Below are 19759 nucleotides of genomic sequence, written 5' to 3'. Positions count from 1 at the left end.
AGATAGATAGATAGATAGATAGATAGATATTCAAATCTACATGTACATATAACCAACACTTTCATGAAAAGTATTTATATAATGGGAATATTGATTAATCACAATGTTCAGAGGCAGAGTTGCAAACTCAAATGCTTACCAAATCAGGCAGGTATCACAATTGAGTAAACTAGGCCAGATTTTAGAGCAAAAATTTTTAATATATTGATTCAAAACTTATTTTTTTTAAAAAAACTTCCAAAGGAAGAACAATCCTTCTGAATATAACATTTAACCCATATAAAGCTGGTATGCAATCTTCTATTTCTGGGTTATAAAGTTAACAGAAATCTATTTTTGAGTCTTGTTCTTATCAGTTTATTTCTTTGAAAAGTTCAGTAAAATCTGTTGGAGTTTTTTTTTTTTTATGACTGGGAATACTTTGGTAGATTAACATGATTCATAAAATGATAATGCATTCAAAACTACAGGTGTAGGCAGAGGTTAAGGTGTTTAATAAATACATCACTAGGCTGAATGGGATTAGGTCTAGGTTCCCTTTGGAAATTGCTGTTTTGTTTCTGTGAGCCACTTAATATGTGTTTATTTTTAAAAATGAAACAAATATTTATTAGGGTCCATTTTTTATGATTTACCACTTTAAAGTAGAATAATAATATTGTCTGACAATGCTATGTTGCAATTTTGACTAGTCAGGATTCAATTTTTATTCAACTCTTCACTTACAAACATGTAATTGAGAAATTATCCATGTATACAAATAGCAACAACTTTCTCTGAATTGCTTTCACTGCTAACACCTTATGAAAGTTATTGAGGCAAGTAGGATGAGAAATGACAATCTGGAGCTTCCAAGAATATGTAGGTCATGAGAAAAAGATAAAGAAGTTACCATGAAAAGCAAAAGTATCTTAGGGGTGGTTAAACAGGGGCAGATAGCCTGAAAGACTTTAGTCATGCCGAAATATCACTCTTTATTCTGCCTAAACTGTTTTTCAAGTTCTTTTTATTATCTATTAAAGCTAGAATTCCAGTTAAAAATATCTGTTTACCAGTGTTTTTTTAAAAAAAAATTATTCTAAAATGCTGAATCCATTTTCCTAGTTACAAACAGGAAATCATTGAACACTATCTCAAATGAATTGCTTTATTTCTAAATCCTAGCTCAGATAAAGCACATTCAAGTGGCCAATAGGGCTGGTAAGTTTATTTAAAGCATAAAGATCTTTCAGGACTGGGGTAGGCTTAGGTGGATCTTCTTAGTATATGAGTCCAGACAACTTAGGGTGAAACATTTTGTATTTGAATGTTTTCCCATGTGGACTTTGGGTCCAAGCATTGAGGAGGAATCTCTTGCTCTCCCTCCTTCTAGTACTGCCCAGGTCTCTCCTCCATAATCTAGAATACAGATCACATAGTATAAAGTTCAAAGTCATCACGGACTATTTTTGTCTATGAGCTAAATCAAGGTTGTAATCATAGTAGCATCATTATTAATGGTATGAGTTCTTGAAAACAATTTGTTCACAGCTTCCGGTTCATATGCTGTCTTCAAGTAGCTTCACCAATTCTTATTTGGTGTATTAAGCCCATAGAAGTTCCATCAGCCTCCCAAGGCTTTGTGTTGTTTTTAATTCATCAGTGTCTTCTATCACTGAAGCTTGGGGTCCCCTCCTCATGTCTAGCAATTAAAATAAAGGTTGTAGTTTGTTTTAATTGATTGTCAATGAGCAAGGAGAAAGGAAGAAGAAAAGAGAAAACTCACACACACATTTGAAAGCAAGAGGATGATTTTGAAATTTTCCTTTCAGATATCTGATCTTTGTGTTTCCTTCCCTGTAGAGTACTAGATAGAGCATAACACATACAAAAACTGAGGATTAAAAGTGGGGCATATTTTTTCTTAATTCATGACTCCACAGATGTAGGCAGAAAGAGATTCTATACCCTAGCTGCAAATTTTGGTCCATTGGATAAACTGAATTTATTTTCTTCTGATAGATTTCTTTCAAAAGTGAAAGAACAAAGCGTTATATATACGTGTGTGTGTGTGTATACCTACACATATACAAATTTTATATACACGCAAATTTTGTATGCATATGTAATATATATACATATATTTATATACATATATACACAAATTTTATATACATATTATATATATATATATTCATCCAACAAATATTTACTTAAGATCTATAATATCCTAATAACTATTCTAAACACTTGGACTAAATAACTTAAACAAACCAAATCAAATAAGTAAAACATGTCCTCAATGTCAACATTGTAATTATGGTAGTAAACAATAATAAAAATAAATAAGTTAGTGTTTAGAAAGGGATAGGTTATGGAAACCATATATCAGGCCAAGTAAGGTTAAGGTGTATTGAGGAGAAGGGTATGCTATAATGTTATGGTGGTCAGCGTAGAACTCAATGAAGAAAATAAACTCTGAGCAATACTTTAAGGCAGGAAACAAGTTGTAACTAGCTGGCTATCTAGAGAAGAGCATATGGTCAATGTAAAAGCCTAAAAGTAAATCAGAGCATTCCCTAAAATATAGCACCAGGTTTTTTGTTGTTGTTTTTTTTTTTAATTAAATTTATAAAAGTAACATTAGTTAATAACATTATATACTTTTCAGGTGTACAAGTTTATAATTTGACATCTGTGTACTCTATTCGTGCTCCCCACTTGAAATCTAATTTCTGTCCTTACCATGTAATTTGACCCTCTTTTTCCACTTTAATCTCCTCCTACCCTCTTTCCCCTCTGGTAACCACCATTCTGTTCTCTGTATCTATGAGTTTGTTTTGTTTTTTTATTACTTTTTGTTTTCTATTCTACATATGAGTCAAATCGATTGTTTTGCTCTTTTTTGTCTGAATATTTTCACTGAGAATGATATTCTCAAGATCCATCTACATTGCTGCAAATGGCAACATTTTATTTTTTATGGCTGAGTAGTATTCTATTACACATGTACTGTATCTTCTTTATCCAATCATCCATCAATAAACACTTAGATTGTTTCCATGTCTTGGCTATTGTAGCTAATGCTACAATGAACGTAGGGGTACATATATCTTTAATAATAATTGTTTTTATATTTTGGGGTTAAGTACCCAGAAGGGGAATTGCTGGATGATATAGTAATTCTCTTCTTAATTTTTTGAGAAACTTTCATATTGTTTTCCATAGTGGCTGTACTAATTTACATTCCTACCAACAGTGTACAAGGGTTCTCTTTTTTTCCACACCTTCCCTAACACTTGTTATTTATTTTTTTCTTTTTTCTTTTTTTTTTATAATAGCCATTCTAAATGGTATGAAGTGGTATCTCATTATGGTTTTGATTTGCATTTTCCTAATGAATAGTGATCTTTAACAGCATTTTATATGTCTGTTGGCCATCTGTATGTCTTCCATGGAAAGATGTATTTGAGTCCTTTGCTCATTTTTTTTTTTTAATCACATTGTTTGGTTTTTTTTGTTGTTGTTGCTGAGTTGTGTGAATTCCTTACATGTTTTTGGATATTATCCCCTAATTGAGGTTTCATTTGTAAATATTTTCTCCCATTTTTTAGGTTGTCTTTTTTGTTGTTGATGTTTTCTTTTGCTATGCAGAAGTGTTTTAGTTTGATTTAGTCCCATCTATGTACTTTTGCTTCTACTTCTCTTGTCTTCCCATCAAGTTCACCAAAATCCCTCTGAGTCCAAGGTCAGTTTTAGTGCCTAAGTTTTCTTGTATGTATTTTATTGTTTCAGATCTTACATTAAAGTTTTTATTTCATTTTGAGTTAATTTTTGTGTTCTAGAAATAGTAGTCTAGTTTTATTCTTTTGCATGCTGCTGTCCAATTTTCCCAACACCATTTACTACAGACATTTTTTCCTTCCATTTTATATTCATGGCACCTTTGTCAAAAATTAGTTGTCTATATATGTGTGAGTTTATTTCTGAACTTTCAGTTTTGTTCCTTGGTCTGTGTGTCTGTTACCATGCTGTTTTGACTACTATATCTTTGTAGTATAGTTTGAAATCATGGAGTGTGATACCTCTGGTTTTGTTCTTTTTTCTCAGGATGGCTTTGGCTATTTGGGGTCTTTTGTAGTTCCATATAAACTTAAGTATTTTTTGTTCTATGTCTGTGAAAAATGCCATTGGGATTTTGATAGGGATTGAATTGAATCTGTAGATTGCTTTAGGTAATATAGATATTTTAACAATATTAATCCTTCCAATCCATGAACATAGTATATCTTTTCACTGTTTAGTGTCTTCCTCAATTCCTTTAAACAATGTCTTGCAGTTTTCACTGTACTGGTTCTTTACTTCCTTTGTTAAGTTTATTCCTAGGTATTTCATTTTTTGTTGTTGTTGAAGTTATAAACAGGATTGTTTTCTTGTTCTCTCATTCTGATATTTCATGGTTAGCATACAGAAATGCAACAGATTTTTGAATATTGATTTTATGTCCTGCAACTTTAATGTATTTAATTGTTACTAATGGGGTGTGTGTGTGTGTGTGTGTGTGTGTGTGTGTGTGTGTGAAATCTTTAGGGTTTTCTATACATAAAATAAAGTCATTTGCAACAGTGACTTTTATATCTTCTTTTCCAGTTTGGGTTCCTTTTATTTCTTTTTCTTGCCTAATTGCTCAGGCTAGGATTTCCAGTACTATTTTAAATAAGAGAGGCAAAAATGGCCATTCTTGTTTTGTTCCTTATCTTAAAGAAAAAGCTTTTATTTATTTATTTATTTTTTTGCCATTGGATGTTAGCTGAGGGACTGTCATATATGGCCTTTATTATGCTGAGGCACTTTCGTTCTATGCTTATTTTACTGAGTGTTTTTATTATAAATGGAAGTTATATCTTGTCATACATATTTTTCTGCACCTATTTTGATGATCATATGATTTTTATGTTTTCTTTTGTCAATGTGCTCAATCACATTGATTCGTAGATGTCAAACCCTCCTTGCTTTCCTGGAATGAACTCTACTTTATCATAATGTATGATCCTTTAAATGTGTTATTGTATTCAATTTTCTAGTGGTATTTTTGTTTGTTTTTGTTTTTGGATTGTTGCATCTGTATTCAGTAAAGATATTGGCCTATATTGTGTGTGTGTGTGTGTGTGTGTGTGTGTGTGTGTGTGCGCGCGCGCGCGTAACGTCCTTACTTATTTTTGATGTCAGTGTAATGTTGGCTTTATAAAATGAGTTAAAAAGTATTCCCTACTTTTTAATATTTTGAAAGAGGTTGAGAAGGATTGATATTAAATCTAGTTTGAATGTTTGGCAGAATTCACCAGTGAATGCAACTGGTCCTGGACTTTTCTTTTTTGAGAGGTTTCTAATGACTGTTTCAACTTCCTTAATAGTAATGGGTTTATTTAGATTTTCCAGATCTTCATAATTCATTCTAAGAAGGTTGTATACTTCTAAAAATGTGTCTATTCCTTCTAGGTTGTACAATTTGGTGGCATATAATATTTTATAGCATTCTTGTATAGTCCTTTGTATTTTTGTGGCATTTTCTGTAACTTCTCTTCTTTCATTTCTTCTATTTGTTTGATTCTTCTCTTTTTTTTTTCCTTACTGAGTCTAACTAGAGGTGTGTTATTTTTTAAAATCTTTTCAAAAAACAGCTGTTCATTTTATTAACTTTTCCTACTGCCTTTTTTTCTCTATTTCATTTATTTCTGCTCCGATTTTTATTATTTCCTTTCTTCTACTGACTTTGAGCTTTTTTTTCCTAGATTTTTAGGTGTAATTCTAGATTTGAGTTTTCTTTTTTTCTTTAGGTAGGTCTGTAATTCTATAACCTTTCATCTTAATACTAACTTTGCTACATCCCAACAATTTTTGTATGTCATAGTTTTATGTCATCTCTTTTCATCTCTCCTTTTACTTATTCTTTGACCCAGTAGTGGTTCAGTAGCATGTTGTTTAATCTCCATATATGTACGTGGTTTCCCATTTTGTTCTTGTAGTTAATTTCCAGTTTTATTCTTTTGTGGTCAGAAATATTCTTGGTATAATTTCAGTCTTCTTGTTTTTACTAAGACTAGTTTTATGCCCCAACTTATGGTCTATCTTTGAGAATGTTCCATGAAAACTTAAAAATATGTATTCTCAATTTTGAGTTGGAAAGCTCTATAAATATTAATTAATCCATCTGGTCTAATATGTCATTTAAGGTTGACATTTCCTTATTTCCTTATTGACATGCTGTCAGGATGATTTATCCATTGCTGTTTAAGTTGGATATTCAATCTCCTACTATAATTATATACTCGTCAGTTTCTCCCTTTAGGTGTCTTAGTAATTGCTGTATATATTCTGATGCTTTGATGTTGGGTGCATATACATTGATAAGTGTTATGTCTTACTGATGAATCGTCTCCTTTATACTGTACAATATCTATCTTTGGCTCTTGTTACCTTTTTTTTTTTTCTTAAATTTTAAATCTATTTTGTCTAATTATGGCTACATTTGCTTTTCTCTGGCTGCCATTGCTTGGAGTATCATTTTTCACTTGTTCACTTAGAGATTATGTCTGTCTTTGAAGTTGAGCTGAGTCTCCAGAAAGCAACCTACAGTTGAATCTTGTTTTTTAATCCATCCTGCTGCTCTGTGTCTTTTGATTGATAAGTTCAATCATTTTCATTTAGGGTGATTACTGATATATAAGGACTTACTACAGCCATTTTATTTTTTGTTTTCTGGTTGTTCCGTATTTCCATTGTTTCTTTCTCTTTCTTTCTCTGTCTGTTCTTTTAGTGTGATAGTTTTATATACTTTTTCTGTTTCTTCTTTTTTTATGTTTTGTGTCTCAGTACTGGATTTTGTTTTGTGGTCATCATTAAGCTTGTATAAAATGTCTCATACATACAACAGTCATTCTTCTTCTGAATACATCTTGTATCCATTCACCTGTATACATTTGGTCATTTTCCTCTTCTTTTGTTTTTGTCGTCACAACTTATCCTCTATATGCTGTGCATTTATTATCACATAGTTATTTTTAATGTTTTCCTTCCCTTTAACCGTTATGTTATAATTAATTGTTTAATATTCTATTCAGAAGTAGAGTTGCATTATCCTACGTCTGTCTATCATCTTACTCAAAGATATGTATACTTTTGTTTTTTTTTTTTGTTTCGGGTAGAAGAGCTCTTTCAATATATCTTGTAATGTAAGTCTTGTGCTGATAAATTCTCTCTGCTTTTGTTTGCCTGGGAAAACTTTTATTTTTCCTTTACATCTAAAGGATAACTTTGCTAGATATATTATTCTTGTCTGGTCATTTCTCTCTTTCAATATTTTGAATATTTCTTTCCACTCTCTCCTGGCTTGGAAAGTTCTTACAAAAAAATCTAATGATATGTTAATCTAATAGTATTTCCTTCATAGGTTATTTCTCTGCTCCACTCTGGCTGCTTGATAATTTTTTCTCTGTCATTAACTTTTAATATTTTAATACAATATAATGTCTTGGAGAAGATTTTTTGGTGCTGAAATAGCCAGGTGTTCTGTTAGCTTCTTGTATTTTGAATGTCTAACTCTTTCTGTAGGTTTCGGGAGTTCTCATTAATTATTTTTATAAATACACTCGCTGTTTCATTCACCCTCTCTTCTTCTGGTATATACCCATTATCCTAATGTTGCTTTTTCTAATGGAGTCAGTTCTGGTGTTTTGTTTTAACTGCGCCACTGGTATCTCCAGAATCTCAGTGGAGTAGTGTTGCCTAGGTTTTGGAAAATATCCCATATTTCTCAGTGGATATGCATCCCCTTTGTATCCAGTTTGCCTTGATCTCAAGGCACCACTCCCATTGTGGGATATGGAGGATAATGTGAGCTCCAGGTGTTGTCTCCTTGTTACCAATTGCCACCAGCCACACTGTGCAAACAAAGGCATGTTAGCTGACTCGAACAGGTGCTACCTCCACCAGGTTCCACTGCAATGGGTTGAGCATGGGGAGGTGGAATCACAAGATTACAACTTTACCTCTATAGTAGTAATGGCCATTGCGAGCCCACAGCTTTGCTTTTCTACCAGCAGTGGCCACCATAAGTAGCCTTGACTCTCTGCCAGCAATGATTACTTCAAGTGGCCTTACCACTCTGCCTGCATTGGCCATGACAAGCTGCTTTGTCTCTCTACCATTAGTGGATGCTCCTAGTTGCTTTGCCATTCTGCCAGTAATGACCGAAAACACCTCTCCAAAAGCTTTGGCAGCCATGATTCTGCTGCATCTCTACCCCTGCCACTGGGTTTTCATGCAATGGGAGCTGGATTTTTCAGGCAGCTACATTGCTTCTTCCTTCTCCACTCCCCAGGTCATGGTATGAGAGCTGCATCCAGACTCCTCCACGGCTGGGACTATGGCATGCTCTGTATTGCATCAATGGCCACCATCTCTATTCTTTTCCTTGTTCAGCCTTCTTTATTCATTCTTATGTTTTGTATCTTTAGATGAAATGACACTTGGATGTCTCAGATGTGTTTGTGTGTTGAGGAGAGGATCCTTTGTTTAAGGGGAGATACGAAGAGGTCTTCCCACACTGCCATCTCCAAGTTTTTAAACAGCAATATTAAAAAATTTGAGAAAGCTCTAATAAGAAGTTTTAACAAGAAAAAAAAAGGTAGCAGAAAATAGGCAACATAGAACTTATATTGATCAGGTTCTTGGTTACAAACTAATAATTCACTCTGATAGTTTCAAGCTAAAGGTATTTATTAGAGAGATACCAGGCTGCCATAGAACCATGTCCAGAAGAGAAATGGGCTTTGGGTTGATGGGATAACCATGTTGCCAAACTGGCCTGATGAGAAAATCCTGCCTGGATTATTGCATCCGAACATCAAATATCAGGAGACCTACTCAGATGAAGCTGATATGTTGCTGGCACCACAGCCACTTCTCTATAAAGATCTCAGGACAGCAAGTCCTGTCACCATGTTTCTGTGGCACATGTGCGAGCAGAATAGAAGTTTCCTGGAGAGCCTGTTGCCTATTGCTCCCCGTCTCAATTAGTGCCTCACATTGGGTAGTCTGATCGGTGAAGCACAAATCGCAGCCTGCATTCCAACTGGAGGGATATTGGGAATTTGAATTCTGACTTCACTGTAGAAGCAAGATTCACAATATGTATTTTTACTAACACAGAAAGACTCTTTTAGAGTTGATGAGCAGGTACAAATAAGATGAATGTCTGTTGTGTAGCAAATAGACATTTAGTATCACTTAATGGATCAGTACTTTAAACTTCTGAAATCGTAATTTCTCACATAAAATGAGGTTATTAATCCAAATATCTACCTTATGAGAAGTCTGAAATGTTCATGTGCGTTAAGGGTGGGGCAGACAACCTTTTGGGGCCGACAGCCAGGTGATCTCACACAGAGCAGAATGAGGAAAAGTTTGTGCACCCTACAGGTGCCTATGATTTTGGCTGATCCACAATGAAAAGAACATCTGCATACTGCTTAGTGCCATCCATTTTGGCGCCAGGGACCAGTCCTTCTATGAGAATCTGTTTGATAATCTGAGGTGGAGCTGAGGTGGTGATGCTAGGGCTGGGAAGCAGCAGCAAATACATGGAAGCTTCACTTGCTCACCTGCTGCTCATCTGCTGTGCAGCCTGGCGTAACAGGCCATGGACTGGTACCAGTCTGCGACTGGGGAGTTGAGGACCCCTGCTAGGGTTTTAGAGGCCCACCCCGAGCAAAGAAGCAGTGTTTTCATGCATGTCCCCAGCAATGATATACATCACAAGAACCTCCAAAAGAGAGACAAGAGGACTGAGGGAGGAATGAATAGGTTTCCCTGGAAGACCCCACTGAGAACTTTGCAGTAGACACTGAGGTCAAAGAAGTGGTGAGGTCTTCAAAATGCAGGATACAGAAAAGACCACTAAAGAATTGCATTAATTTGTATTATTTCTATCGATTTGGAATTATTATTGTTCTGTGACCTCATGTAACATACAAACGAGGTTTGGGAAAATTCAGGTTACATATACAGTTAAAAATAAATAAGTCAAAAAATCTTCCTAAGAAAATATATGGCTTAGAGTGAATGACGTCAGTATATGTCAATAAATGGCAACAGAAGGTGATCACTTGCCCTTTGTTAATACAAAATAAAATGTCACCAAACAAAGAGCAACCATATTTATCATGAGGCTTACAGAAATGACAGTAGAAAACTTTACTGAGCATGTGCAGATTACAAGCAGTTTTCTAAAGTGTTCTGCATTTATTAACCCATTTAATAATTACAACGATTTTGTTAGGTAGGTACTATCATCCTTCACTTTACAGGTAGAGACTGAAGCTGAGAAGGATTAAATAACTGCTTGAGGCTGTACAACTAGAGTAAAGATTGGAATCCAGACATTTCTGCTGAAGAATATCTGGGCTTAACCCTGATGTTATATCATTGTGCTCTGATATGTGGGAATATAATTCATGACTGAAAAACTTAAGACTTTTCAGAAAAATATGTGTGGGTGAATTTAAGTGATGAGATAAATTTCAAGTGATAGATAATTTTTTACAGTCACTGAAATAAAGACAACACAATAAATAAACGTATCTAATCTACTGTAGATATATACACAATAATAATGCCACAGCATAATTTAATGTTAGCATTTCTCACTAGAAACTTTTTGAATTTTCCCACTCCAGGTTTTAAGGAGATAACCACAAGTGTGTTTGGTTTTGTTGTAGACAACATGCAAACTGAGAGGCACAGAACATGCCCTATAGTTAGATGTTCTTTTAAATATTCAGTGCTTCTCTGAGTTTTTAACTCACAGGTGTTTTATGCCCATTAACTAGGACCTCAATTGCTCCCCAAGTTTTAAAGTTCTTAGAATAGTTGACAAACAAATTAAAAAATTGTACAGGACCATCATTTAACCTACTTGGCATAGCAGACTACACAAGATAAGCAACCATAAGTTTATCCATAACTCCCTACCAGAGAACTTTCCTTAGGTTATTTCAGCAGAGACAGTCTTCTTCCTTCTTAATTAATGTGAGAGTGAAGTCAAAGACTATGTGCCTTTTCTCCAGCCCTGGGTTCTGATGTAGACATTTCTGTATATACTTTACCTTCCATTTAGATTGTCAGCCTGTAAATTTCTATTATTCTAATTATCTTCAAGACGATAATGCAACATAAACTTTGAAAATAATTTTCAAGTTTGAGTCAAAGCTGGAAACAAATTCTGCATATTCTAAACTATCTTATAAAAAAATGTGAGTTTAGGGAGGAAGTGTTTGTATGTATGTGTGTGTGGGTGTCTGTGTGTGGTGGTGTGGGGAAAAGAGAGAGAGAGAGAGAGAGAGAGAGAGAGAGAGAGAGAGAGAGAGAGAAAGAGAGAAAGAGAGAAAGGGAGAAAGGGAGAGAGAGAAGAGGAAGAGGAAAAGAAGCAATATCCTCATCCTTACTTTTGACCTAGCTCCTCTATGAACAGTTTCAAAAAAGTATTATATCTGAATTTGAAACATTACAGAGTTCAAATCTAGGAGTTTTGCTAATGAATGCATAAGCATACCATTTGACCCTAAGTTTTCCTCCAGAGATATATTTATAATGTACATACAAGGAGAGAAAAATCACAATAAGTTTTATAGAATACTTAAGCATAAACCCAAACTGTAAATGCTTAATTCAAGTTATAATTTTCCTAATATAAGAAATTTAGGAGAAATCATAAAACAGGTTAGCTATACAATTTTATGGCTTAATTACTATGAGATGTTGAACATAATTCAAATTAGAGATCCCTCTTTAATCTTGCAGTGTTTAAATTAAAGTATTGATAACCTTGAAAACGATAACTATAGCTTCAGCCAAAAGAACTTGGCCTGTTTTCCTCACTATGAACAGTTCAAATAAAATCAAAGAAAATCATAATGAAGTTATGTTTTAGGAGAACTGCAAGGCCTTCAGTTGAGAAGTTCTATAAATATGTAGACACTGTGCTGCTATGTTGAGCTCTTGTCATTTATTGTTTTTATCTTATTTCTAAGTTTAGAAATAGTGTGCTCATAGCCTTAATTTCTGGTAAATTCAATATGTCAACGGGAGGAATTCTGGCTCTCATTTCTTTTATGACTTCAAAAAATGTCTACAAAAATGTCTACAGTGATCAGTAAATATATATTATAGTAGGTTAATGGGAGTAACAAACATCCCTGTTCCATTGATGTTAGACATAGCCTTGCTACTTGCTTTGCTCCTTGGGATATAGACAGAAATGAGAGTATATGAATTTAGAATCTAGACCTTAAGAGGTATGCCTAGGGGAGTTCTCTGACATGACCATAAGAACATGTCCCAGATAGTCACAGCCTCTCCACCTTGAGCCTCAGAATGTGGCACATGGAGCATATTCTTCCCACCTGATGCACAGACATGTGAGCATGAGAATAAATACTGAGTGTTTATGACTGAGCTTTTGCAACTGGCTATATAGCATTATTGTGACAACTGAGAAAACACAAATTAGATATCAACCATGCAAAAATTCTGTAGGGATTATAAGGAAGTAAGTAGAATGATTAATGATAGCCCTGCTTTCAAGATATTTATAATTTGTTTATAAACATAAAGAGACATAGGTGGATGAGGAAAATAAAAAGAAAAATCAATCCTGTTTTTGTCTGACTAATTATCTTCTGGCTCGTATATGGGAGCAGTTATAGTAGGCCCTATAGCATTTGCTCAGAAAGGCACTCCTAGAACCTTTCCCCTGTTATCCTTTTTTTTTCTCCCACATATTTCTTTCTTGAACCCAATCTGAGTTCACTCTCAGCCTGTTCCAACTCAGTTCTAGTTAGTGGCAGCATAGTCATGACACTCATGCCTATCTTTCCCCACTTCATACACGGTGCTTGGATTTTTTTTGCAATTTAGACAGCAGTTTTCCCAGTGGTGATAGTCCTGGCTCATCTTTACTAGGCTCAAAGCTCCCACACATGTGTTCAGTTAGAAATTCTGCATAGAACTTTAGAGAACCTGTTCCCATGGCTAAACTTGACTGTCACCTATTACAACTTCCACTCATAACATGACAAAATATTTAAAATTTTATATAAATATAAATGATATCTATATATATGATTTATAAGACAATATAATTAAATGTAATGATATAAATTGTATATGTGTGTGTGTGTGTGTGTGTGTGTGTGTGTGTGTGTGTGTGTGTGTGTTCTGTGAAGGTCATGGTGTGATATACCAGTGATATAAATTTTAATAGAATTTTACTGCCCAAAAGGGGCTTATAACATTTAGGGGAAGAAGTATGTGTACATAGCTAAAAGAAATGCAAGGCAGAATGAGATTAGTTCCAGAATAAAGCAGCTAATAAAACCCTAGGGAAGCCTAGAATAAGAAACTATGAATTTTGTCCAGGAGTCTTGAGAAAGGTTTCATGGAAATGGTGACATTTGATCAGAGTTTTGGTTTGAGGAAAATTCAAGTCACAGTGTCACAGGGAAGAATTATGTAGGTACGAGCCAAAAAGGAAAAGTAATCTGATTTTCACTATAGTGTCATTAGGAAGATACTGTTTAAAATAATGAGGTTTCTGCACATACTAAAGCTATCCCATTTCATTGACTATAGTTAAGCATTGTGAGATTAAAATAAGGTCGGAGAAAGGTACCACCAAGATTAATAAGGTCAAAATGTTACAGGTGATTGCACCAAAATGTCTTATGGTGTGATGAACATGCAAACCATTAATAATTAGAGTGGAATGCACCAAAATGTCTCACTTTATGATTAAAATACAAACCAACAATAATTACAGGTGACTATAATTATACCAAAATGTCTCATTATAGGATCGAAATACAAACCATGAAAACACTGGTTTAGTAAAGAAGATTCTGGCAACTGAAGGAAGTATTTTATATACTCCTTGTTTCCAAATAGAATATTATTATTATGGAACTGTTTAGTCAAAAGAAAAACAACCTTATCTATATCAGGAAAAAATGGTAGACGTTTATCAAAGTGATCTTGGTATTACTGCTTGCTAGCCAAGATCATTAAATGAGAACATATGTCTAATAATGTGATTAAGAGCTAGTCAGTGATATTAGGAATTAACATTTTTATGATGTTTTTAATGTTTTCTTCTCCCTGTCTATTTAATTGAATTAAGCTCCAAAGGGCAAGAACAGAAAATATTAAATATATTGCCTCTTAAAACAAATGATAAAAGTTACTTTAATGGTATCATTTAAAGCTGGACTAGACAAAAATTTCTAGAATGTACCATAGGGATCCTTCATGGTTAGACAAAGAGGTAGACAAGATGATTAAACTTAAATGACTCTATCTACATTGTTTAAGTTTTTGTGGGAATATGTAATACCACTCTATATTTTGATGGTATATTTTATCAGAAGAGCTTTAATGCAGAAGAATTATAGCAGGTTTAAGTGACTTGCTCAAAGTCACACAGTAACTGAGAGCAAACCTAGGCTAAAGGATCTGTGTCGCTAAGGCCCACCACCGCATGGTTTATATACTGAACACTCACCTTTACAAAGACTCATGGACCTATTTTTTATCTTTTAATATGCTAATAAAATATGGAAATAATGTGAGCCTTGCAGGTGAAAATAACCAGTTAGAGAAAATAATCACTTATAAATTTGTGGGAACAGATAATAATAAATAAACACTGTAACATTGGAATAAATCTTTAGTTTACTACATAATTTCTCTGCTATGACAAATTTGAAAACAGTAGTTTCCAGCTTTGGGGTAACAAGAATGGAAGGGGATTCCCATTCCCACATCAAATTGTAATATGAGAAAAATTATTTTATTCCACAGAGACTTTGGGTGGGGCATAACTATTACCATAGCATAGCTTAACTTATATTGACTAATATAGTAAAAAAAGTAATAATAATGAATAAAATCAGAGTTAGAAAAGTAAAATACCTAATGTCTACACACAGTCTTAGAAATAAAGAGTTGCAGTGAATCTTGGTACTAAAACTAATGTGTTTATTTATACTAGCAATCCTAATTAAAAAAAAAAAGTCTAGCATTTATTGAACAGCTTTATATAATTTTTATATCCTAGTTTATTCAATCTCCACAATGACTCCAAGGAAAATAATTTTATCTTATTTACAGATGAGGAAACAAAAGCATTGGAAAGAGGATAAATTACTTGCCAAATATAGCTCAGCTAGTCATTGACATAACCTAGCCAAAGTCATGGTGATCTCTTGTAGGTGATTACAACAGACTCAAAAGTAAAATTGTTGCCACCACTATTGTTCCATCTCCCAAAAGTTCTTCTTATAGTAGCCATCTAATACCTGTCAGATGATTTATCTTTCTGATTGAAATCCTTTAGTTTACTCCATTACAAGAGTAAAATCTAAACTCCTCACCATGGCCCCTAAGACTGTATAAGTCTGGTGCCTACAGATTTCTCAGCCTTATTTCATTCTATGCTCTAGCCCACTCCAGCTGCACTGACCTTACCTCAGGCCCTTGCACATGCTCTTTAACATGTGCCATTCTCTGCCCAAATCTATCTTCTTACAAGTTTTTACAGTGACTGATGGTGTTGTATCCTTGGATTAATTAAATTAAATCTCACTTCTCCCCCATTGACCCTATTTAAAGTATGCCAAAATCACTCCATTATTTTTTTAGCAGTACTACTGTTGCCTGTTTTTCTTTGTTTATGTAACATGTTTTTTATATGTCACTGCTCAGTAGAATTAGAGCAAGAACTTTTTAAGTCTTGTTCATGAAAATGTACCTAGATTGTAGACTTTGCCTAGTTTGTGCTAGGAACTAAATACATATCTTCTGAATAAACAGATGACTAAATGCCAAGTAGAAACATAAACATAGAAGTATCCTCACAGATGACATTAAAATAATAACTTGTTGCAGGTACAAATAAGATTGCAAAGCCTTTAATCTCTATATAGGTGTATTCAGCTATGGCATTTTTATGCCATAATTAAAGACATCAAGTATTTTTGTTGTTTTATGATAGGCCCAGAGAAGGACACCTCGCAAGTATTTGAATACATGCTTACTATAAATGTATCATAGAGAGATCACCGTACAGAATAGTGTTCACATACCAGTTAATTCATTTAACAAAATGACATGAAACATCTACAATGGACAAGACACTTGTCCAGTTAGAGTATAAAAATAAAAAAAAACAGATAAGATAACTGTCATTAGGACCTTCATAATGTAGCCAGTAAGGAAAAAAAAAAAAAGAATATGACCTTTGATACAAGTCAAAATGAAAGAAACTTGAAGTACAATTTTAAGCAACATGAGGAAAGTCAAGGGGGTAAAAATGGTTTATGTTTAGTGAAGAGTATAGATCCAGGGAAAACTCGAAAGTCATTCTCATTTTGAATATACCTGCCAATTTTGTTTCCCAACAAGCAAAATAAAATTGAATTTCTATACTATTGGCATTGAAAACATTTTTTACATAACTTATGCCATTGAACTATCTCAGAAACTCTGTGAAGATTTTCATTCTCATTTTACAGATAGATTGAAGCTAATAAAGGATTAGTAAATTTTCCAAGATCACATAGATAAGAAGACTTGAATTTAGATCTTATGGCTCCAAAACCCCAAACTAATTTTACTCTCTCTCTCTCTCTCTCTACATATATACATATATAAAAACTAGTGCTATTATAGTTAACAATAAAAAGGTATCACAGGTTTTCATAGCAACTGGTCTTGAGTCAAAATTGTAAGAGTATACATTAAATAATTATTTTATTGGTAAACTGCAGAGCTCTCTTGAGTTTGCATCTCCAACTTTCTTTGGGATATCCCAAACTCTATTGTCCCCTCAATTATATTGTTCTATTTATTAATTTATTAACAAACAATCAAACCAAATATCTGCAAAAATAAATATTATAATAATTACCATTGTTTCTAAAAAGAACAAATTGCCTGAACTTCTATAACTTTGCTCAACATTTACCTATGGATGTGATAGGTTAAACATGTAATAAGGAATCAATTGAAATTTCTCTTTAGAAACTTTAGATTGGTCTTTCTCAAAGTGTGGTTTCTGTCTGACTTTAATTAAAATGATCTTGTGTGCTCATAAGTAGATGGGTTCACAGTTTTTTGCCAGACACTCAGGGAGTGGAGCCCAAGATTTTCCATTTCTATTATACTCAATAAATGATACTGAAACTTTACACGTTAAAATTTCAAATCACTGGTTAGAAGGTTTAAACCTTATTCAAAATGTAAAAATTTCCCCTTTTTATTTTTGAAGAACTCTTGTTTAATGACACTACAGATTGTTAAATACTAATGAGCTTTTTAGTTTTAGGTTTCATTGTATTATTAAAATACATGCACTGGATTATATTAATTCCAGCTAAAAAAAAAGACATAATGATAAAAATTTGATAAGATATATAGTGAAAAGTAAGTTTAACATGTAACTGAGAAAAAACTAACTGAAATATATATCAACTAATTTCTTCTCTTTTGTCTTGGTCTAATATAAATCCAGTTAGTGTGCATTTTATACTGTTAATTTTCTCATGAATTCTGTAGAAATTTTCCCCAGAGAAGGAGCTCCCATAATTATTCAATCTTCTCTAGGCTCCATTCCCATTCCTCTTCGGTTTCTTTAGCAAACCATATTCCATACTTTGAAAATATTAAAAAGATCCAGTTCTCTTAATTTTCTTCTACTCTGACTCAAACAGACAAGAAAAACAGTTACCACCTCCCACTTTCTGTGTCAAATGGCTCTCTTGTGCTTACTTTTCATCTGTCTTAATGAGAAGATAATAAAGCTGCTCTTTTATCCACTCTACTCCTCCATCTACTCATTTGTTTATCCACAGATCTATCCGCTTAACTGTTTTGACCAGTATTCTGCCATCGACAACCCTTCAGAGGCCTGGCACAAGGACATACGGAATATTTTCTTTGTCCTTCTCTATAGATATTTCATCTATTACTGATAAATGAATGCCTAAAACATCTAGATTCCCCAACCCTGCATTATTTCTTGAGTTGTTTGGTGGATATTACTGTTCCACCAGCATTTTCTAATACTTTCTCACAAAGCATGAAGAATATTCATTATTTGTTACCCTGTGTATGGATATAAAATATATACACAGAGATATTCACATATACATATTCCTCAATAGTTTTTACTCTGATTAAATAAGACTCTCAATAAATCAATAATTGAGTGTTAAATAAAGTGAGAAAGGAGTAAATGTTGCATTGCTAATCAAAATGTCATTACAATCATTCAGGTTAATAAATACACCTCTAAGTCACTGTTACCATTTATCAAGACAGCAACTAATCCACTATCATTTATAGCATCTTTCAACCATGTTGTAAATTACTCCTGATTATGACACATTTTGTGGTATCATCTGTGTTGTAAAACAGGTAACAGAGGGTGAGAATGCTTATGTAAGGCACTCAATATTTCCTATTGTTCTGTCATCAACTCATATAGATCTAATGTAAATTACAGAAAGTTAGAAAGATACACATACACACATACACACATCTTCATTATTTTTCTTGCCTGAATGCTCTTCTTAATTTCGTCTTATTCTGGCTCGTTCTTTATTTTTAATTCTTTTTATTTGCCACTTTCTCTCTCTCTCTTTCTCTCTCTCTCTGTCTCTTTCTCTCACCCCCATATACTCTTTCACTTTCTTTTCATATTAACTAGTATTTCCTTCTTCTCCTTATGTCCCTCTCTCTCTTCTCAAAATTGTTTCTACATTTCTTGTTCCTTCTCTTATCCATTCTTTTTTGATACACTTCCAACAATAAGTGTTAATTTCTTATTTTTAAACACATAAACAAAATCACAGATACAAGAATTGATCATAATTCCATCTACAATATTCTATCACTCATGGTTAAAAAAACTATAACTGGTTATGGTTTTAAAAAGGAAAAAAAGATAAAAGAAAATGAAAGAAAAGAAAAAGCTAGGAGAAACACTTTATGTAAATACATGCATGAATCAAGTTGTTCTTCAAATTTATAACAGGTGAACAAATTCATGAAAGAGAACATGAAGGAGACAAAGTGAGTTTGCTTTTTATAGTGCTAATGAACAAGAAAAAATCTATTTATTTCCATATTTGATGCATAACTGAGGGCTGTAAGTCAAATATTCATTAGAGGTCTGAACAAGTCACAGACAGAAAGGTGATGGAGCCCACAGATCACACCTACTAGGAAGTGTTGGGAACAGTGCAAGGCAGCAACATAATAAGAATGAGCACAGAGCAGCTCTTCTAATGAATAAAATATGAAGAACTTTGCAATTATACAGACAAGAGAAAGTGGCCAGAGGATCATCAGCATAATGATAGTAATAAACACAGGATCTCATGCCTGTGTCTCCTATTTCTCATCCCCAAATCTGAATAATATGTATTAACTACTCTCTTTTTTATAGTTACTTGCAGAATACACTGCAAAAATATAAAACAAAGCTATGAATTTCTTGCCTTCAAGGATTTTCTGTTCCATGAGAGCCCACAAAGTTTATTTAATCATTCTATAGTCTGAAAATATATGAAAATGGCTTCTGAGCAGAAATATGCTATTTAAAAGAGTAGTTTATATTAAAAAAATAGATACGAAGAAATCTAACCATGGCAGGGGAACACATAAT

General features: G+C 33.5%; 1 protein-coding gene across 1 annotated transcript in view; it reads right to left on the bottom strand.

The window, feature by feature from the left end:
* The window catches only part of CNTNAP5 (contactin associated protein like 5), a 716034-nt gene that overhangs the window by 126417 nt on the left and 569858 nt on the right, over positions 1–19759 (bottom strand). The window lies entirely within an intron of this gene.

Source organism: Pteropus alecto, unplaced genomic scaffold, assembly GCF_000325575.1.
Source record: "Pteropus alecto unplaced genomic scaffold, ASM32557v1 scaffold3, whole genome shotgun sequence".
Classification (NCBI taxonomy): Eukaryota; Metazoa; Chordata; class Mammalia; order Chiroptera; family Pteropodidae; genus Pteropus; species Pteropus alecto.
This window is presented reverse-complemented; position numbering and strand designations above follow the sequence as displayed.